Source organism: Rhincodon typus, chromosome 2, assembly GCF_021869965.1.
Source record: "Rhincodon typus isolate 14 chromosome 2, sRhiTyp1.1, whole genome shotgun sequence".
Lineage (NCBI taxonomy): Eukaryota > Metazoa > Chordata > Chondrichthyes > Orectolobiformes > Rhincodontidae > Rhincodon > Rhincodon typus.
Window position 1 is genome coordinate 95,604,202 of NC_063333.1, and position 23,665 is coordinate 95,627,866.

General features: G+C 43.3%; 1 protein-coding gene across 3 annotated transcripts in view; it reads left to right on the top strand.

Annotated features, from left to right (window-relative positions):
* Positions 1–19,143: 19,143 nt before the first annotated feature.
* Positions 19,144–23,665, top strand: part of cpvl (carboxypeptidase vitellogenic like) — an 86,856-nt gene continuing 82,334 nt past the window's right edge. The window contains exon 1 of one of the 3 annotated variants that reach the window (XM_048615795.1): positions 19,144–19,421. The gene's annotated coding sequence lies outside the window, so the exon portion shown is untranslated. Of the gene's footprint in view, positions 19,555–23,665 lie in introns of all 3 variants that reach the window. The other 2 variants (XM_048615780.1, XM_048615788.1) reach the window with 2 other exon arrangements.

Sequence of the window (23,665 nt, forward strand, 5' to 3'; positions counted from 1 at the left end):
GGTTAGGGTTAGTTAGGGTTAGGTTTAGGGTTAGTTAGGGTTAGTTAGGGTTAGTGTTAGTTAGGGTTAGGGTTAGGGTTAGACGTTAGTTAGGATTAGGGTTAGGGTTAGGGTTAGGATTAGGGTTAATTTGGGTTAGGGTTAACCCTAACCCAAACCCAGCAGACCATGCCTGTAGTGGGGATGTTGCTGCGCCTGTTCCCTTACACCTCATTTTCACACTGTCACTCATCCTCAATGTAGGATCGGAATAATTCAGGCCTCCAATTCCTGAATTCCATTATTCCATTCCAGCATTTCCATCTGTGACTACGGGTCATAACAGAACATGCCATTGAGTCACACAGCATGGAAACAGTCCCTCCGGTCCAACTCATCCAAGCCAACCAGGTTTCCAGAACTGTACCGGTCCCATTTGCCTACATTTGGTCCATATTCCTCCAAACCTTTCCTGTTCATGTACCTGTCCAAATGTCTTTTAATTGTTGTAACTGTACCTGCAGCTACCATTTCCTCTGGCAGTTTATTACACATACGAACTACCCTCTGATCCAAATGTTGTCCATCAGATCCCTCTTAAATCTTTCCCTTCTCACCTTACACCTATACCCTCTGGTTTTGAACTCCCCTACTCTGGGGAAAAGGCCTTGGCTATTCACCCTATCCATGACTCTCATGATGTTATAAAACCCTACAAGGTTTATAAACCTCCTACACTCCAGTGAAAAAAATCCCAGCCTAACCAGTCTCTGCTTACAACTCAAACCCTCCAGTCCTGATCAGACACTGCCCACAACAATATATAACACTGACAGTCCAGTGTGTGCGCAACAGATAGCAGGCTGTACCAGCTTTCCTGGCAGCTGCTATGATGGCTTCATCCCTGCTCTCTTGACACTGGCTGTTTCAGCGAAAAGGCTATCCTTTCCAAACCTCAAACCTCACAAAGGACACCCCTGAGGAAGTCAAACACAGATAAATTCTAATCAGTAGCTGAGAGACAGAAAGCAGGGGTTAGTAGCGAATTATTGTTATTTTTAACAGGACTTTTTTTTATTCATTAATGGGATGAGGGCATCGCTGGCTAGGCAGCATTTATTGCCCAATTGCCCAGAGGGCAGTTCAAAGTCAATCACATTGCTGTGGGTCTGGATTCACATGTAGGCCAGACCAAGTAAGGATGGTAGTTTCCTTCCCTAAAGGACATTAGTGAACCAGATGGGCTTTTCCAACAATCGACAATGGATTTGTGGTAATTATTAGATTCATAATTCCAGATTTTTCATTGAATTCAAATTCCACCATCTGCTGTGGCGGGATTCGAACCCAGGTCCAAGAACATTATCTGGATCTCTGGATTAACAGTGCAGCAATAATACCACTAGGCCATTGCTTCCTCTTCAAGGACTCAGACTTGGGTATAATGAGAAAAGTTTCATAGCTTTGTGGATGACAAAACTTGGAAATGTGATCAACAACGAACAGGATAGCACTAAAGTTCTGAAGCTCACAGACAGATTGGTTTAAGTGGGAAGACATGAAGTTGAAATGTCATCAAGAGGTGTGAAATGATTCGTTCTTTTTGAGGAGGAAAGAGAGGAAATATATCTAAATAGTGCTATTTTAAAGAGACTCAAATGTTCACATACTCAAGCATTTGATAGTTGCAGCGCAAGTTGATGAAGGTCTAAAAGAAACAATGCAGGCTCATTTAACTTCATGAATGCAAAAACAAGTTGTATTGACCATTTACAATCACCAATTAGCCTGGGGAAGAATATTACATGAAATTCAGGGGACCAAACTTTCAGAAGGATATCATAGGTTTGGCGATGGTGACAGGACACTTCCCAGATAAACTGAACAGGGCTCTTGAGTTTTGTGAGAAATGTAATGAAACTGGGATTTTTCCCCTTTGATTAGAAAGGCTGGAGGGGAGATTTCATGTAGATGCTCAAAAGTATCAAGCTCTGGATCAAGTGAATAAAATGACTTTTCCATTGGTAATAATGCAGCACATTTTTAAAAGGATCGGCAAAAGCATCAGATGAGAGAGGAGCTCGTCGGAACTGCCGATGCTGGAGTCTGAGATAACAAGGTGTAGAGCTGGATGAACACAGCAGGCCAGGCAGCATCAGAGGAGCAGGAAAACTGACATTTCAGGTCTGGACCCTTCTTCAGCCGGAGGGAGGAGGGTGACTTCTTCAAGGTAAGCATTCTTAGAAGAAGCTTCGCAGTGGGGTTAAAACTCACTCAGAGATAGTAGGAACTGCTGATGCTGGAGTCTGAGATAACAAGGTGTAGAGCTGGATGAACACAGCAGGCCAGAAACGTCAGCTTTCCTGCTCCTCTGATGCTGCCTGGCCTGCTGTGTTCACCCAGTTCCACATCTTGTTATCTATAGATGAGAGAGGAGATTTGTTTCATAACGAGTTGCTATGATTTGGAATGCATTGCCTGCCAGGGTAGTGACAGCAAATTCTTACACTTCAAGTATTATTTTGAGATAATACCAAGTATAAGCAAATGTTTGTACATCTGAACAACAAGAAACAGTGATGAATGACAGAAAATGCCGAGGAAACATTTTAATTCATCCTAAATAAATTATGCATAGATAGACAATTGCTTCAGCATTGGTGCAAGGGCTCCATCTAGTGGAACTGTGTGTGGAATGCTCACTGCTTGTGACATGTTCGTTGTGTACGCTGAGTCACTATTTATCAAGAAATCAAACGGTTCTTGTAGTGAGATAGAGATAGTAGGAACTGCAGATGCTGGAGAATGTGAGATAACAAGGTGTAGAGCTGGATGAACACAGCAGGCCAAGCAGCATCAGAGGAGCAGGAAAGCTGACGTTTCGGGTCTAGACCCTTCTTCAGTAGACCCTTCTTGTAGCGATTGGGATCAGGTTGACCTTGTTAATAACGAAGTGCTTGATTGGGGTTGTTAACCTGGGCCAACTAGGAAAGCCTTGGCTAACCAATATAACCAGAAGACCTGCCCCTTTTCTGTGGCCATGTTTGTGCCTGGGTGTCCCTGGAGAAGGAGCATACAGTGTCCACCTATACTCTCGATGCCTTTCGGGAAAGATGCGCACCGCGGGGTGTAGTGCCTTATTTTCCCCTCCGATTCCATTTTGATTTGATCCCTACCCCACGCTTTTTCTTTCATGTAGGCTTTGCCCCTAAGGGGCTCTGCTTGATACTGACTCTTTGGTCACATAGGTGTTTTTTTTTTCCTGGTGGTGGTATGTTAATAAAGTTATTTGCACACCTGGTGTTTTTTTCTTAACTGTGTCTCACACCTGCACACACAAAAATATATAACCAGGAGATGAGAATCTCCTCAATTCAGGTAACAAAACATATATAACCAGAAAACCTGCAATGGGGTCTGCTTGCTCCTGGTTCTTTGGTCACCTGGGTGTTTTTTCCTGGTAGTGGACTGTCAATTTAGAAAAATAGTGAAAACAAATATAACCAGAAGACGCGCCTTAAAATGGCAGTGCTCGGACCCGACATTATGCACCAGTTGGAGGATGCTCAAGGGTGCGGTGGAATCCTGTCTGCGCGTACCCCTGCTTGGACGGAATTTCACATTGACCCCAGGGTCCCGTACCTCCCCCGGGAGCCTGTACCCCCCAACATGAGCTGCCTCCAGAATTTCACCGTTGTATCTTTTAAAAATGTGAAAGGACGGGGCCCTGTACGGACTGCTCCTGCATACCATCCACCTGTTCTCCTTTATCCACCGCCCAGACACACCAGGGATCCCCAGTGGAGGGCTCGCTATGTGGGAGTCCTTCCCCTTTCTCTTGGGGTTCTGGGGTGGAGGGCGTTGCACGCAGCAGGAGCTTGTAACTGCAGATTGCAGTGGTTCACACACTCCTGGCCCAGCTGTTAATTTTGCGGTGCTGTGGAGTCCATGAACCATGTATATAATTGGATGTGGATGTTGCGCTCCCTTTACAGTTATCTTCAGAATCTTTGTTCATGTTTTTGGTTGCACTTCAGCCCCACGCTCCTGATCTTTGGGCACCCGGTGCAGGGGGGAAGCAGGCAGGTCGGAGGATCTACACGTGGGTCTGCTCCTGGGCTTGGCCAACCTGGCCATTAATAGGTCCAGGTAGCGGACTGTGGCGGGGGGTCACTACGGCTGACTGCCTGCCTCTCTTCCGCGGCTATGTTCAGGCCCGGGTGACCCTGGAGAAGGAGCGCGCGGTGCCTACCAACACTCTCGATGCCTTTAGGGAGAGGTGGACACCGCGGGGAGTGGAGTGTTTTATTTTCCCTTCTAACTCTATTGTGATTTAATCCCTGCTCTCCCCTTCACTTTTTAGTTCATGCGAGCATTGCCCCTGGGGGGGTTTGCTTGCTACCAATTCTCTGGTCACATGGTTGTCTTTTCTGGTGATGGCTTTTTAATAAAGTGATTTGTACTCTTGGTGTTTTCACTGTGTCTCGCACTTACATACGTACATGAGCGCTGGGAAAAATAAGCACTACCTCTGTACAGCAGTTGTGGAGGGGGGGGGGGTTTAAAAATAATATAAAGAAAAAGAAAATATAACCCTGAGATTTAGAATCTCCTCACTTAAGAAAATAAACAGACGATTAGAATCTCCTCAGTTGAGCAAGACAAAAAATATAACCAGAAGATTAGAATCTCCTCAGTTGAGAATTGACTCTAAGCTGGCTGGCATTAGTAAATAAAGGGTGGCTTAGTAACGGGACCTGGCCTCTGTGTAGTTATTTCAGTTATCAATTGAATCATTCCCAAAATGGGTGCAGTACTCACGATATGCGATTAACCTGTGCCTATTGTCTGAAATACAGGCAGCGTACCAAAGCTGCCTGCTAAATTGGTATGATTTTGGCATGCAGCAGGACCCACTGTACAACTTCCTTGCATTTCTTAAAGCTAGTTTACACCTCTTAGAGGGGAGGTGTACCATGACTAGAACATGTGCTGGGGGAAGTGATGCAAGAAGCTGACTTGAGAAGGAATGAAACAGATGCAACATTGGATCAAGTTGACTCCAAAGTTTTCCAAATCTGATTGAAGATCTTGGAGGGAGTAGAAAGAAGAAGAAATGGCCTGTGCCTGCAAGGAGCCTGGAGGGTCTTCAGACACACAGTCAATGGGAGAAGGTAACCATGGAGGTCCGTGGCTGGAACAAGTCTCAAGGACCTGGATATACTCCTGCAAGACTTTCAGTGATCAACAAGAATGATGAAGGCTAACTAATGTAACTTTAACTGTCATATCTTTCCAATTGTACAGTAGCCTCATTTAATCCTCAAAACACCACATCCCCTCTCGCCCTTCAACATTTTCTATCTTACTCATAACTAACGTTCATATGATCCACCTCTCTCTCACACACTTAGCACTGCCGCAAGTCTTACACCCATACCTCACAGTCTTCATACATTGTCAACTTTTCAACCATGACACTTCTCGCATCACTCAAACAGATTGTGCAACATTCAGCTGCACACTTCCTTCTCTCTTGAAAACATAAGGTGACGCATAAGTAGGGATGGCAAGAACTGAGCGGAGGATGACAGGAATGGTGTCATGTTCTTGCTCAACAGGAAGGGACACTGCTGACCATTATCACAACAGCATTGCTGAGGTTTTGCTCAGCAGAGGGGCTGAATTTATTGAAGGTGTCAGTTTCCTTATACCTAATCCTCCTTTTCACAGCTCACTTCATCCTCAGCCCAGAATCTCTTCCACCTTACAAGTTGTATATTGTGGAAATGTGGATCTCTCACCTTTCTCTCCTTCCCTCATCACAACCTACCCTCGTATCATTTAGATTTCGGACACTCCTGAGCTTCAACTTCACCAGACAGTGGAGCAATATCAAGATGAGTGTAATGGGGATGTCCCAGTGACACTTCATTTCATCCATGCAGCCTCCAGCTCAGCTCCGGACACCTCAGATACAACACAGCTGAGATTAGAGGTGGGGCCTGCATGTGGAGAGACATTTGGTGCAAATGGGCTGGAACCAGCAAAAGAGATCAGGAGAGCAGTTTGCTGAGGGTGAGGTCAGCTGCAAGTTTGGTTGCACTGGACTCAGATGAAGATTTTAATGGGGCAGTTTACCGAAGAATGCTGATGGGCACATTGGGAAACCTGCCAGGAATGTTGCATTCCATATCAAGGAACACGGACAGTTGGGCACTGGCTTGGTACATGGCTTTGTGAGTAATTCATCTCCTGATATTCCAAAGTCTGTCCACTAAACTACAAGGTGCAAATCAGGAGTGTGATGGAATATTCCCCATTTGCTTAGTTTGGTGCAGCTTCAACAAGATTCAAGAAGCGTGACACCATTCAGGACAAAGCAGCCCACTTGATTGGCACGATATGCATAAATAATCAGTCACTCTACCACTGAAGCTCAGTAGCAGCAGTGTGAGTAATCAACAGGATGCACTGCAGAAATTCGCTAATGATTCTTAGACAGGATGTTCCAAACTCACAACCACTTCCATTTGGAAGGACAAGGGCAGCAGATACATGGGAACACCAGCACCTACAAATTCCCCTTCAAACCACTCACCATCTTGGAAATATGTCACTGTTTCTTCACTGTGGCTATGTGAAATGGTGGAATATCCTCCCTAAGGGCATTGTGGGTCTACCTACAACATACTGCAGCAGTTCAAGAATGCAGCTCAGCGCCACCTTCTCCAGGGGCAGGCAATAAATGCTGGCAACAGTCAGTGACACCCACATTCCACAAGTGGTTCTAAAATAAGGACCGGACAATATAAATTAAAAGCGGATTAGAATAGCATCGCTTCATCGGAGTCTACACTGATGATGTTACCTAGCACGGTGACGAAACATCTGAACAAAAACAAGCCAGCTCGGCGAGCAAGTCAACAACCTCATCCGCAACCCGAGCTACAGATCTTTGCCAAAACTTTAATGTTTAAAAAAAAGGACCAAAAGGACAGTGGATGCAGAAAATCAGAAACGAAAACAGAAATTGCTGGAAAAACTCAGCAAGTCTGGCACTAACTGCAGAGAGAAAATAGAGTTAATATTTAGGATCCAGTGATCCTTATTCAGAACTTCAAAAGATAAGGTGAGGTGGAGTATAAGACCTTTGTACCCTCAGGCCACATGCTATGATACTGTCATGAGATCATGGGCTTGTCTTTTCAAGTATACTGACACAATGACCATGGGACATAACACAATGGGTATAGTGGAACAAATTTATAAGGAACTAACTGAGAAGGCTGATAAATAAGATAAGAGCCCATGGTGTTAGGGGCAAGGTACTGGCACGGACGGAGGATTGGCTGAGTGACAGCAGGCAGAGAGTAGGGATAAAGGGGTCTTTGTCAGGATGGCAGCCGGTGACCAGTGAGGTTCCACAAGAGTCAGTGTTGGGGCCACAACTATTCACATTATACGTTAACTAACTGGATGAAGGAACTGAAGGTATTGTTGGTAAGTTTGCAGATGACATAAACATAGGTGGAGGGTCAGGTAATGTTGAGGAAGTGGGGAGGCTGCAGAAGGACTTGGACAGGCTGGGAGAGTAGGCAAAGAAATGGCAGTTGGAATACAATGTGAGAAAGTGTGAGGTTATGCACATTGGTAGGAAGAATAGAGACATAGACTATTTTTACATGGGGAAAGGCTTTGGAAATTGAAGCACAAAGGGACTTGGGAATCCTAGTTCAGGATTCTCTTAAGGTTAACATGCAGGTTCAGTTGATGTTTGGGAAGTCAACTGTAATGTTAGCATTCATTTCAAGAGGGCTAGAATACAAGATCAAAGATGTGCTGCTGAGGCTGTGTAAGGCTTTGGTCAGACCGCATTTACAATATTGTAAGCAGTTTTGGACCCCGTATTTAATATGTTGTTGGAAGGGGATCCAGAGGAGGTTTACAAGAATGATCCCAGGATGAAGGGCTTGTCATATGAGGGGCAGTTGAGGACTCTGGGTCCGTACTCAATGTTTAGATGGATGAGGGGGATCTCATTGAAACTTACAGAATACTGAGAGTCCTGAATAGAGTGGACATGGAGAAGATGTTTCCAATAGTAGGAGAGACTAGGACCTGAGGCAAAGCCTCAGAGTGAAGGGATGACACTTTAGAACTGAGATGACGAGGAATTTCTTCAGCCAGAGGGTGGTGACTTTGTGGAAATCATTGCCATAGAGGTTGTAGAGGCCAAGTCATTGAGTGTATTTAAGACAGAGATAGGTTCTTGATTGGCAAGGGAATCAAACGTTATGAGGAGAAGGCAGGAGAATGGGATTGAGAACCATATCAGCCATGATCGAATTGTAGAGCGGGGCTTGATGAGCCGAACGGCCTAATTGTGCTCCTATGTCTAATGGTTTAATGGTTTTGTTTACTCATTGCTCCATGGCAAGAAACACACCTCGATGCTTGTCAAAAGCATAAAAGATGCAGTGAGATTTTCCTGATGTCAAGATAGGATTCACTGGACACCTTACATGATTCTAGCACATTTCTTGGTACACATTGTTCAGGCCCCTATAAGATTCTGCTCCATGGAATTTCAGGATATTATGGCATAGAAGGAGGATATTCAGCCTGTCAAACTCATACTGATCCTCTGAAAGAGCTGTCCAATTCAGTTCCGCAATCCAGCTTTTCTTTACAAACCCTGATAATTAATTATCTTTGAAATAAATCTGCTCTCAGGGAATGCATTTTGCATCTTCACAGGGTGGTGAAGAAGGCATTTGGCACACTTGCCTTCACTGGTCAGTGCACTGAGTATAAAAGTTGGGATGTCATGTCGTGGCTTTACAGGACATTGATGAGGCCACTTTTGGAATACTGCATTCTGTTCTGGTCTCCCTGCTATAGGAAGGATGTTGTGAAACTTGAATGGGTTCAGAAAAGATTTAAAGAATGTTTCTGGGATTGGAGAGTTCAAGCTATAGGGAGAGGCTGAGAGGACTGTTTTCCCCAGACTGTCGGAGGCTGAAGGGTAACATTATAGAGGTTTCTAAAATCATGAGGGACATGGATAGGGTACTAGCCAAGGTCTTTTCCCCAGGGTAGGGGAGTCCAAAACTAGAGGGCATATGTTTAAGGTGAGAGGGGAAAAATATAAAGAGGACCTAAAGGACAGGCATCTTTTTCATGTAGAGGGTGGTGTGAGTATGGAATGAGCTGCCAGAGGAAATGATGGAGGCTGATATGATTACAACATTTAAAAGGCATCTGGATGAGTATATGAATAGGAAGGGTTTTGATGGATACGGGCCAAATGCTGGTAAATGGGACTAGATTTATATAGGATATCTGTTTGGTATGGACAAGTTAGACTGAAGGGCCTGTTTCCCTGCTGGTTACCTCTATGACTCTAAGACAGACAAAGGAGTGGATAATGGTCAGCATAGGAGAATGAATAGCTACTAATGGAGACTATTAGTGGTAATAATAGGTTGTTGTAATAGCTGACCATGACATAACAAGGCCTGGTGTGTCGGGGTTGGGGTAAAGACATGGAAGAAGGTGTCTCAAGCCCTAAAATTGTTGAACTCAATATTGAGTCCAGAAGGCTGCTTAGTTCCCAAGCGGAAAATGAGGTGCTGATCTTCCAGTTTGCACTGAGCTTCACTGGAGCATTGCAGGAAATCTGACACAGAGATGTTGGCCAGGGAACAAGGTGATGTCTTGAAGTGGCAGACAACTGGAAGCTCAGGGATTATTTTGCGGACAGAACGTAGATGTTCTGCGAAGCAGTCACCCAGTCTATGCTTCATTTCCCCAACGTAGAGCAGACCAGAGTGTGAGTAGTGATTGCAGTAGATTAGATCGAGTGAAGTGCATGTAAAGTACTGCTTCACTTGGAAGGTGTGTTTGGGCCCATGGATACGGGGGATGGAAGAAGTAAACAGACAAGTGTTACACCTTCTATATTCACAGGGGAGGGTGCCATTGGTCTATCAGTGGAGGGTGTTGGGAGTGAAGGAGGAGTGTACAAGGGTGTCCCAGAGGGAATGGTCCATGCAGAAGGCTGACAAGAGAGGGAAGGGGAATATGTGACCGGTGGTGGCATCCTGCTGGAAGTGGCAGATATGGCAGCTAATGATCCTCTGGAAGTGGATGCTGGTGAGATGGCAGCTGAGGAGAAAGGGGACCCTATTGCTGTTGTCGGAGGCAAGAGAAGGGGTGAGGGCTGAAGTGCAGGAGCAACCTTTCGGATGTTTGCATCTTACTGTATATGTGTTGCTTGCCTGAACTTGTTGTATCATTCAGGCAAAAATAGTAGTGAGCCTCACAGTTATTTTGGCAGCAAATTCCAGCCTAATAATTTAAGAAAAAGAATGATTTAAAGTTGCAACATCAGTTTTAATAACGTTAAGAATTTGAACTGAAGTATGTTCAGACCTGATCTACAACCCATGTGACAGACTCAGCTTGCTTCTTTATGTCATGGTGTGAAACCCAAATATACAATTGACTAGATATTCCAGTGTTTATTCTGCTGATTACGTTTGTGCCTACTTTTAATGTTACTAGTTCTATTTCAGCATGAATCTGTGAAGAAATCTAATGTAAAAATAAGGATCTAGAATTTATTGTAACTGGTGAAGGAGTAGCAATGCTGTAGGTGAGAGTTCAAAATAGCAGAACGTTCTCTATACATGGATCAGATACCATTTGAACAGTGTAAGCAATTGTGAAATATTGTGAAATGAACAGTGCTCAGACTGAACCAGGAGTGGAAGTTGGCATAGTGACTTTAATGTCAAATCAGTTACAGATAAAGAAATAAATGGAGGGAAAGAAAGGCTGGATTAAGAGAGGGAGAGAAAAGAAGACGCAAAAAGAAGTGAAAAAATGTACGGAACATATTTTAATCTATAACAATAACTTAAAGATAAAGGAATGAGAGCCCATGGTGATAGATGTTTAACAACCAGGCAGGCTGTTGGTGCTAATTAAAATTTATTAGAGCAAATACTGAGACTAGAATGGACAAATACTAACTTTCATTGTTGAGTTTCATTTGTATCTGCTATGAAATACAGGCATATTAAGTTGTTTAATTTATTTATAATAAAAGTACACCATGAGAAGTGATTTTTTCAAATCTCCATCTTGGACAGTTACTTCTCAAATTTTCTGTTTAACGACACTTTTGTCCTTGCCTACTTTTGCTGTACAAATTGTTGCAAATAATGGCAAGGGACCGTTATTGTGCCCGTTTAGATTATTTCAGACATTATCAGGGAAGGAAGTTGTGCACGTGTCACAAGTGAAATTACTGGCTCCACCTAGTGGTTATTGTGCAGTAGTTCAATTTTCTTGAATTTTGATATTTCATTGAATAGAACTTCGAAGATCATCAGAAGTGTATGGGATTACGATTAATCCTAGATTATTCTCAGTTCCTATTTTTTGAGCACTAAAAATATACTGTGCAATATTCTGTGTAACAAAGATTATAAAGATGCCTACCTAAACTGTAGGTCAGAAGTCACACGACACCAGATTATAGTCCAACAGGTTTATTTGAAATCACAAGTTTTTAGAGTGCTGCCCCTTCATCAGGTGGAGTTGCTCTGAAACCTCGTGATTTCAAATAAACCTGTTGGACTATAACCTGGTGTTGTGTGACTTCTAACTTTGTCCACTGCAGTCCAACAACGGCACCTCCACATCATATCTAAATTGTAGGTATATTAACTTATAATATATTGCTACTGCAGAATTCACAGTTAAGTATGAATTGTTTGCTTGTTTAGAAACTATGGTTAACTCATCCACTTGCGTTACTTAAATTTTAGGTGCTCGGTTCTTTCAACTTTAAATGAGGCACTGTCTCAAATCCATGTAATTAAGTTGTAAAATGTCCTCATAGTTTTGGTATATTTTTCAGTCAAAATAAATTTTGTGACATGACAATCTGGCAGAAGCCACTTTGTATTTTTAAAATACTTTTATGCCCTTCCTGCTATGCCCCAGCATTTACATATTTTAGAATGAAAACCAGTGACGGTACATCCCAGAGCTTTCATATTAATATAATGCACTCAGGGTAATTTTAATTAAGAATTAAATGGTGTAGCTGCTGCCAGCACTACATGGAATAGGTACAATTCAATTATTTCTGAGCTGGAAGAGTCTGGAACATCTCATTAGTGATTTCTGTAGCAAGAAAATGATTTTCACAGAGCTACCTATCCAGTTCTGTCCATGCAGACCTGTATTTGCTTTTCACAATTTCTGACAAGGTGAAAGCACAAATAGAATTTTGTCCTGTCAACTCATGCTAAGCACTTTGCAGGAATGGGTATGGTATTCACGACTGTTGAATGTCATTCTTGTGGAGAAGGACCATGGGACCAGGAACAGGATATTTAGTCCCTCAATTCTATTCCACCATTCGTTGACCAGCAACTGACCTCTAAATATCTGCTTCCTCCACATCCCTTAGTGCCTTGGGATAGTAAAAATCTATGTCTCAGATTTAGAACTTACAGTTAATCAGGTATCAACTGTTGAAAAGAATTCCAGTCTGCACATTTATTGCACGTAGAAGTGTTCCCCACTTGTACTCTTGAAAAATCTGACTCTAATTTTTAGCTTATGCGTCTGGACTCAACCCCCAACTCGCTAGTTGTATATAATGTTAATACATATGTTTCAAACATCAGACCATGTTGCTGGCTTAAAATTTGGTCCCCTGAATCCATGTGGATAGCTCTTGCTAAGTATTGACCCTAGGCCTAAATGGTCTCAATCCAGATTCCATTTCGCTCTCTACTTGAATAATATACACACGGACAGCTCCCAAAGTATTTATTTCTATTTGGATTATCTTAAATATAGTTTATCTACAAATAGAGTACCTACTAATTTCTTGACTGTTTAAAATGCTGTAATTTCAAACTCTTGGCCACATCGACCAGTCATATTTTAATCCTTTCAAGTAGCTGAGAATGTTAGGAACTTCAGAATGGTTTTCACATGCTAGCTGTTTCATGTAATAATGTGATACAGATTCTTAGACTTTCAGGTAACCATATCAAAGGATTGGTGTGTGTCTGCCTTGGGATCTTTGTCTATCTAATCCAAAGCTGAATGTGGTTGACAGATAATCAAATATCATTTTTGCAAAATGCTCAAAGGCTAAGTTATAAACAACTCCAAGGGAAAATTCATAATTAGTTCACATCCCATCTACATTTTCAGGACCCTCACTAGAATATATATTGATGCCAGATTGATATATTCCATTGAATTGAATTCAGGTGATTCTTCCATTTCGCATTTAGCGGTGTGATACACCTTCTAGCCTAAGTGTGATTTCCTGTTAATTCCCATTTTATCTCATTAGCAGCTCTGTAAAAACTTAACTCTTCGATACAAGATCTCATAGCTTTTCTTAGAACAGAAATCAAACATTCCCATGAGATTCATTATTTTAGACTACATTTTATTTCCCTCAAAAAGTTATACAATTTTATTTCAATAAAATATTACTCAAGCTTCAAATAGCAGTATTGTTGAACTGCCAGTTTTTGTCAGTATTCAATTTTATTCCCTCCCCTTAGCCTTCTGCATTAAATAAACATTCTTACTGAATCCTCGGAACCTTCTAAACTATTTCTCATCAGCTTTTTAAAATTAATATGTGATTAGCCCATAAACTGGAGATAAACTTTCCTTCTGAAGTGCTTGAAAACATAATTCATATCAATTTATATTATCAATTCCAAACTCAGAAATTACGGCCTGATCAGTTGAACAACGTGATGTTGAGATTATACTTGGGTTGGTGGCACACACACAGATGGATGGCAGAGCTAAGAGCCAGCTGGCCAATGATGGGTGTTGGGGGTCTGTCAAATTGCTGGAAGCTTGTGCTGCACTACCATTCTTAAAGCTGTGTGTGACGCAGTCTTCATGCAGGCTATATGTGCAGGCAAGAAAGGAAATTCTATATGAGAGAGCACAGGAGCAGCTTCAGCACCATCATGGTCGCTCAATGACTCGGTGATGCCTCCCTGGAGAAGTTCCCCAAGTATCAAGCCAAAGGAGGGATGCCCTGCTTCCAGAAGATGGGAAGAGCCACTGAGCCTAACCAAGAGGGCATGGCTGGAAATGGCAGATGTAATGAGCTGTCACGAGATAATTGCAAGAACCTGGATTGAATGCACACAGAGATTCAATGATGCATGGTGGCTTGGAAAGGTAGATTTGCTACTGGAAGATCAGCACAAATATTAAAGCACTTATGAGATGTGACTGTAGACCAATGCACAGGGCAATACCAGATGCCAATGTCATAGAATCCCTACAGTCTAGAAACAGGCCATTCAGCCCACTGAGTCTGCGCTGACCCTCTGAAGAGCATTCAACCCAGATCCAGGTCCCCACACTCATCCTCGTAACACCGCAGTTCCCATAGCTAATCCATCTACGCTGCACATCCCTGGGCACTACAGGGCAGTTTGCCATGGCCAATCCACTTAACCTGCACCTCTTTAGTATGTGGGAGGAAACCGGAGCAACCAGAGGAAACCCACATAGACATGAGGAGAACATGCAACTTCCATACAGTAAGCCAAGGCTGGAATCAAACCCTGTGAGGCAGTAGTACTAACACTGAGCAACCATGTCACCCTCAATGTCACCACTGAGATCCTCAGTTCATGAACGTCACCACATTACTATTCCTTCCAGTGGTATGGTGCTGCGCACTTACAGGGCATCAGAATGACCAGCACAGATAACACAGGACGCAACATAAATCTGTGTACGCAGGAAAAATGTGCTCATTATTCTAGGGAGAGTCAGACAATGGGAAGGAAGACTGCCTTTCATTACTGGGTGATACCAATGGAGAAGGGGGAGACCATGGAGATGGGATGGGCCATGCCTAGTTAGCTGGGTAAGAATCCTTCTACATGGGAACATGTACTGGCCCATTAATATCTTGCAGTTTGGTCTCATTTCCACCATTATACTTATAGGTTGCAAATACATCTGGCACAGACTTGGGAACTGCCTGCACTCAGGCCTATCAGATGTGGTTGGTTTGTAATCCTCTCCAAAGCCTCATAGAATTTGGGCACACCCTTCCTAGGTTCAGGGCAGAGACTATGAATGACAGTGGCAGTGAAGCTGTACTTGACAGACATTAATTGTTGATGGTCTTTGTAACGTTCAGTGTGGACTACCATCAATAGCAGATTGAAAAGGGGTAATCACCTCTTACTGGGAGGCCTGCTGGAGTCACCAGGGATATCCAGCTAGTTGCCCACGTTTCTGAAGCACGCTAGCGACTAGCAACTAGCAGTTCCATTACTGATTGGCATCACCTCTAATGCCATCTCCATTATCTTCTGCCTTTGCTCAACAGGATCCATCTCTACAGGAAAGGGAACAAACATGGGGCTCATTGCTATTGTCAATTTTAACAAAGAAGCTATTGTAGCAGTCATGGGCATTGAGGCCCAGGTGGTTACAATTCAGACAGCATGCTGGGATATCACTTCTTGGAATGAGGTTTTAGATGCTCCTGAATTCTGGCTAGGCAATGGCCACTATATTAACCTCAGCAGGGCTGAAGTGAACGTTGTCACCAAACTGCTTCATATGGGAGTATGTGTGTAACCTTTCCCAGTGGATTGTTTTGGTGTTGTAAATGCTGAACCTGGTATGCACTAATAGCTGGAGGTTGTTTAAAAATAGATTTTTGAAACTGAATGAATTAAAATGATAAGCTTTACCATCTCTCAAATGTTGGCAAAAATCATGGAAAACACAGCGTGGAGCTGGAGGAACACAGCAGGCCAGGCAGCAACAGAGGAGCAGGAAAGTTGACGTTTCGGGTCTGGACCCTTCTTCAGAAATGGGGGAGGGGGAAAGGAGCTCATGGAGATTGTCTGGGAACATGTTTGGCCTTTTGAAAGGGTCCTGGTTGATGTTAACTAGGACTTGGTCACTGTTGATGTTCCCATCCCCAATAACTTTTTTGAAATATTTGTTCATGGGTGTCAATGGCAACACCAGCATTTATTCCCCAGCCCTAACTGGCCAAAGGGCAGTTCAGAGTCAATCCCTTGATATGGGTCTGGAGTCACATATCAGTCAGACCAGGTAACGATGGCAGATTTCCTTCCCTAAAGGACATTAGCGAACCAGATGGTTTTGTTTTCAAGACAATAATTGCCAATGGTTATATAGTCACCATTAGAATTGGTTTTTTTAAACTGAAATCAAATATCAGCAACTGCCACAATGGGGTTTGAACCTTTGCCTGTGATCCTGGATTACTAGTCTAGTGACATTACCAATATGCCACCGCCTCCCCAACAAACCAGCCTGCATCTTTCCCAGCATGCATTTGTTCAGAGTGTCCTGATCTACTACTTGTTTTAGCTCCGGGGAGCACATGGCCACAACAATCGGCTTAAGATCGTCCTTGGCAGTTCTAGGTCAGTGACTGTAAACATCTACCACTTTGGAGCGAGGAGAAGCAGATCAGTCCTCATATCCACTGTCATTCTTTAGAGGCTTGATCTTACTAGGGCTGAGGAACCTGTGTGTGATTGTGATAAACTGTCCCCATCTCTTTATACGTTTGGTCTTGTGCTTAAGCTGTCTGCCTGCTTGGATCCAGTGAATTCACACAGCAATATTTCCTGTCTGTCTTGTGCAGAAAAAAGTAGTGTAGGGAGTGTGAGGTCCTCAACTACACTGGCCCACCTTGATGACTGTATCGGCACTGTCTTGTGCTCCCACGAGGACTTTGAACAGTTCATCAACTTTACTAGCACCTTTTGCCCCAACCTGAAATTCACCTGGACCATCTCCGATACCTCCCTCTCCTTCCTGGACCTCTCTGTTTCCATCTCTGATGACTGCCTTGTAACCAACATTTATTTCAAACCTACCGACTCCCACAGCTACCTAGATTACACCTCTTCTCAACCACCTTCCTGCAAGAATACGATCCCCAATTCCCAATTCCTCCACCTCCGCTGCATCTGCTCCCAAGATGGGGCATTCCATTCCCGAACATCCCAGATATCCACCTATTTCAAGGACCGTAACTTGCCCCCTCCAGTGATTGAAAATGCCCTCAAACGCATCTCTTGCGTCTCCCACACCTCTGCCCACACATCGCCTCCCCCCAACAAAAACAAAAATAAAGACAGAATCCCCCTTGTTCTCACGTATCACCCCACCAACCTCCGCATCCAGCGTATCATTCTCCGCCACTTCTGCCACCTACAATCCGACCCCACAACCAAAGAGATGTTTTCCTCCCCACCGCTATCTGCCTTTTGTCAGGACCGGTCTCTCTGCGACTCCCTTGTCCGCTCCACACTCCCCACTCCCCACTAACCCTACCACCCCCAGCACCTTTCCCTGCAACCGTAGGAAGTGCTACACCTGCCCCTACACCTCCCCCCTCACCTCCATTCAAGGCAGAAATCAAACCTTCCACATCAGGCAGTGGTTCACCTACACATCCGTCAACTTGGTCTATTGCACCTGCTGCTCCCGATGTGGCCCTCTTTACATCGGTGAGACCAAGCAGAGACTCAGAGACCATTTTGTAGAAAATCTGCATTCTGTACGCGACAAACAACAACACCTTCTGGTTGTGAAACATTTTAAATACCCCTCCCACTCCCTGGGTGACATGTCCATCCTGGGCCTCCTTTAGTGTCACAATGACACCACCTGCAAACTGGAGGAGCAGCGCCTCATATTCCGTCTCGGGAGCCTACAGCCCAATGGTCTAAATGTGAATTTTAGCAGTTTCAAAATCTCCTCACCCCTGCCTCATCCCGTGACCAACCCTCTCTCTCATCCCCACCTCCTTGACCTGACACAACCTGTCCATCTTCTCTCCCACCTATCCACTCCTCCCACCTCACTGACCAAACCCCACCACTGCCTACCTGCACTCACCTATCACCATCCCACCTACCTTCCCCAGCCCCAGCCCCAGCCCCAGCCCCCCCCCTCCTCTCTATTTATTTCTGAGCTCCCCTCCCTGAGTCTGAAGAAAGCTCTCGACCCGAAACATCAGCTTTCCTGCTTGGCCTGCTGTGTTCATCCAGCTCTACACCGTGTTATCTTGACATGAAATGTCAGCTTTCTTGAACCTCTGATGCTGCGTTCCTCCAGCTCCACACTTTCTTATATCTGGCATTGACTATCTGCTTTGGGGTACAGCAGCCATCACTGTCCTCTTGTCAGATTCCTCTTTGATCTATTTAACCTAAAGGTGACTTCTGGCTCAATTGGTACCCTTTTGCCTCCATGATATTACATCTACATCCGACTGGCACAGCAGAACCTGCTTTTATTTAACTGCTATTGCTAATTTTCCATCAGAGGTGCACTTTCATATTATACTTGATGACATTCCTGCACCTGTTACAAAGACCAGAACTAGAACTAAAACCGAAACTAGAACTAATGATGGAAGATTTGGAACTGAAAATGAGATTTTGCTGCAAAAACACCATCTCATAAATCCTTAACTTTCAAAGGCATCACCACATTCTGTTGACCAATTTTGATGTAACTTGTTAGAAGAGTTCAACTCATGAGCATGAATTATCCCACAAAACTCTGTTGGTAATGACGATTGCCTCCAAATCAATGAAACACCAGAACCCAATATACTGTTTAGTCCCTAGTTTTCTTTTATGCCTTTGCTAAGGAGGAAGCAGTGATCTTGCAACCAGACTGAAACAGTTGATTGAATGGTAGACTGAAACAACACAGGCCATTCAGCCCCTCGTCTCTGTTAGAATAATCTGGTGATTTGTTTCATTCCGGTTGTTGTAAACTTGCCAGGTGCAAATGGATTACTGTGACTGGGCCTCAAACATTCTTCATTGCATATGGAACGCTTAGGACCACCTCAGATCATAGCTGAAAGGTGCTATATAAATGCAAATGTACGTGCTTTCTGGTTCTTAGCTTTCCTCTCTCCCCAAATTTGTCCACTTGGTTTACAATATTCACTCGCTTTTAAATGAAAACCTTCTCAAAACCTATCTCTGTGGTCAAGCCTTCAGTGAACCGCCCTAAATTTCTGCTTTTGCAGTTCCCCAATAAGGTTACCGCAATTTACATCAGTGCGACGTGCTTTGGGGAAGTTGATGGCGTTATATAAAGGCAAATAGTTTTTGCCGTTATCTGTACCCGATGTGGCATTAGGAAGCTGGGTTTCTGCCCTGCAGCATCGTATGAATTAAGAGCTGAGCCCCGCTCTTTAGGTCTCTATTTCCCTCCTGCAATGTAGGTTTGACTTCTCTGCCTTGTCCCCACGTAATCCCAGGCCCGGGACACAGGAAGCAGGGACAGACTGAAGAGGAAGCTCTGAATAAAAGGCTGCTCCTCCTGCAGTCCGGGTGAGTTTGGTGTCATTCCCGAGAAAGTCTCTCTCTCTCTGCTGGGAGGTGGTCGTTTTCATCCGGTTCTGATTTAAAGGGACGGGAACCGGTTATACCGTGAGCTGCCAAGCCTATTCTCCTTCTGAATATTGTTGGTGCTTCTCTCTTATTTCTCTGTTCAGCCCCGCTGCTGCTCAGGCGATTACTTGTCCTTGCCTTTTAAACCCAGACCCAGAATATTTGGCAGGTCAATGGGACTTTGTGAATGCAAAGACTGCCCTTGCATGGACAAATTTCTGTGTCCCCCTGCCGAGAATTTGGCCTGGAGTCAGCCAAAGGTGCATGTTTTGAGGGAACGTCTCCCTGGAAAGCGAGATGGGGTTGGGGTATATGTGGATTAGCACTGATTGGGACAGCGTTTGGGAAAGGGGGTTTTGGGGGCTTAAATATTCCATACTGCATTCAACTAGCACCGCCGGACGCCCAAAGCACTTCACGGGCGGCCAAACGTTTAGTTTGAAACGTAGTGAATGTCGTGAAGGAAAAGAAGCAGCAAATTAGGGTTAAATTTTTGAAAGTGCAGCTCCCATGCCCATAATGTGATATGGTAGCCAAAATCCAGCATTCCTATTACTGCTTGGTAATCAGAGAGGGTACAACCCTGTTTTATTATCTAATACTTTCTGTTGAGGCTGGGATTCTTGGGAAGGGAGTCTATGAGCAGCTCCAAACCAAAGCATTTCCTTTCATTCTCATAAGGATAGCACAACTGGATGGAATTGGAAAGTTTCCCAAAGTGCTGCTGCTAGATCATGTGATATGGTGTACATCATTTAATCATGTGACATTTAGCCACAGTCAGCAAGTATTGTTATGCGTACAAGTTTGGGATTTTGTGGTAAAATTGTAGTGTCTCTATCTCTGAGCTAGGAGGCTGGGGTTCAAGCCCCACCTGCTCCAGAGGTGTGTAGTTACATCTCTGAACATTTTTGATCAGAAAATATCTGCAAACGCTTGAAAATATTGCAATCTACCAACACCAATATCTCAGTATCGCCAAGTGCAAAATAATGTGTTTTTCGTTTTATAGAATTAAAAGCTTGCAGTGCTATCAAATGGCAATGTCACTGATAAACCCAAAGGAAGGATGCAAAATAATAGAAATTTAAAAATAAGTAGTATTGAAATAAAAATGTGATGTTTCTCCTGTTCTCTTATATTGCACCTGCTGTAGATGTGTTCTTCTGTTGCCTAGCCCACAAGTCTCATTCATCAAATACCCAAACCACATTGCTCCAATCTGGCAACATCTCAGTGTTAAGGTTCTCATTCTTGTTTTCAAATGAACTCCCTTTCTATCTCTGTACCTGCTTGAGCTGCAGAAACCCATAATGCATGGATGGATGTTATTCAGCTCCTAAACCCTAAGCTGGATTCCCAAGTAAAACTTTCCACATTGCTCCCTGTCTTTCTTTAAGTTGCTTCTTTAAAATTACCTGCTTGGCTAAGTTTTGGTCACTTGTGGCAACAAACAACTTCTTCCATAGCTTGTTATGAAGTTTTGTTTCAAAATGCACCCGTGGAACAAATAGGATATTTTAATACTTTAAAGTACTATAATGTTAATGAGCATAAAGTTTCATCACCAACATGATGTCTAAATACCATAAAACAATAATTCTTCTATTTACATTTAATCCCTATTTATGTCAAATATTCCAGTTTTGAATTTACGTCCTGTGATAGCAATGGTTCAGTCAGCAGCACCCTCACTCTGAGTCACAGGCTTCCAGTGTGAAAATCCATTCTATGTCTTGAACAAATCAAGACTGCTGTTCCTGTGCAGTACTGAAAGTGTGCTGCACTGTTGGAGCTGTTGTCTTTCAGATGAGGCATGAGATCAAGGCCTCGCTTCGCTTCTCAAGAGGATGAAAATGATTCCTTGGTGCTTATTTGAGAAAGAGTAGGGGAACTATCCCTAGAGTCCTGGCTAATGTTTATCCCTCAATCGGCATCACTTGACCAGAATGTCTAGTCATTATTACATTGCTGTTTGTGGCTCTTTGCTGTCTGCAAATTGGCTGCAGCATTTCCTGCGTTATATCAGTAACTACATAAGGGGAGCTGGTGGTGTCATGGTCATTTTACTGGAATAGTAATCCAGATACTTAGGCTAATGCTCTTGGCATGTTGATTTGCATTCACTGTGGTAGATGATGAACTTTTCAGGGGGCTAGTGGGGCAGTGGTAGTGACCTTACCTCACAGTTTTTTTAAATATATAAAAAGGAAGAGAGAAGTCCAAGCGAAATTTGGCCCTTAGAGGTTGAGGCAGGGGAAATAATAATGAGGACCCAGAAAATGGCAGAGGAGTTGAGGAAAAAAAAACTTGCTTTAGTCTTCACATTGGAAAATACTAATAGCATTCCAAAATTGTTAAATATTCAAGGGGCAAGAGAAGGAGAGAAAATAACACATCAACTATCACTAGAAGGAAAAAGTGCTAGGGAACCTAATGGAGCTAAAAAACTGATGCTTCTGTTGGACCCGATATGATGCATCCCAGGATATTAAAGAAAGCAGCTACAGAGATAATGCATGCACTGGAAGTAATCTTCCAGGAATCCTTAGGTTCTAGAAAAATCCCAGAGGACTGGAAACCTGTCAATAGAACACCTTATTTAAGAAGGGAAAGAGACAAAAAAGCAAAAGGCAGGGAAGTGGAGCTGAGGATTATCAGATCAGCCATGATCTCATTGAATGGCAGAGCAGATTCAATGGACTGAATGGCCTACTTCTGCTCCATCGTGTTGTGGTCTCTGGCTTAGGAAGCTCTGGTTCAAGTCCCACCTGTCCTGCCCTGTCATAACACATTAGAACAGGTTGATTAAAATGCTTATCAGTGACTGTAGAAGTACTTAATTGGAAGTAAAGCACTTTGGGACATCTGGTGGTCATGAAAGGCATTGTATCAAATGCAAATCTTTCTTGCTTTTCCATAATCCCACACACCTCCAAAAGCAAAATACAAACTAAATTACGTTTCCCTTGAAGTTTATTTTTCTTGAAATGTATTTCTCAAGAATGTTAAGATTTATTGAGTCTCTTAATAAAGATTAGGCCTTCAATTTTCAGTTCTTAACAGTTAATTCTAACTTAAATGCATTAAATTAGTTTCTAGATTACTTTTACTTTTAGCTTTCTCTTGTACATTTTGAAATCTGCAGCAGCACCTTCCATCATTAACATAGTTTCATTAGAAATGAAAGAAGCTGCATCCTTGGTGCCAGACAATTAGCAGGGTCCATGGAATGCTGCTTGGTCACTGGCCAAGACTGTTTGGTATGAGCTAAAAGCAAAAGGAACATTTCTCCATTGGTCTGTCAGCAGCTGTGTGAAGGAGACCAATGCCACATTCTGGGATTTCCTGAGCATTCTGGGGGGCTGGCAATTTTATGTCTCTTGTTGGATAAATTCAATCCTTTTGAAAAACTACGTTTTGATCGACTGATTATGAAAGAAACATTTGAGGGAGCCTGCTTTGAATTCAAGATGTGCAGTAACAGGGGAATAACTGTGTTGTTAGCATAGCTTATGATGGGTGAACATTTATACACTTACCTATAAAATGCTAGACCATTTTATTAGTTAAACAGCAGTTTTAAATCTTGTTTAAATACGTGATAGTATTTTCTTAGAATTGTAAATGCCACCGAATCTTGCCTCCACGTCACATTAAATGTACCATGAATGGTGCTTGGTAGTACAGTTAAAACCTGGCTATACAAAGGCCCCATAGACTAGGCAGAGCTAAACATGAATATTGAAGGGTCTATTTTGAAGGGAATATTGAAACGTCAGCCTTCCTGCTCCTCCAATGCTGCTTGGCCTGCTGAGTTCATCCAGCTCTACACCTTGTTATCTCATGAATATTGAGTGTTGGGATTAAAAGAAAAAGGCATTAGTAACGAAAACAGAAATTGCTGGAAAAGCTCAGCATCTGTGAAGAAAAAAATCAGAGTTAACGTTTCAGGCCTGGTGACCATTCCTTGGAACTGATGTTAGCTGGGAAAATGAATCAGAGATAGTAGGAACTGCAGATGCTGGAGAATCCGAGACAACAAGGTGCAGAGCTGGATGAACACAGCAGGCCAAGCAGCATCATAGGAGCAGAAAGGCTGACGTTTCGGGCCTAGACCCTTCATCAGAAATGGGGGAGGGGAAGGGGGTTCTGAAATAAATAGGGAGAGAGGGGGAGGCGGA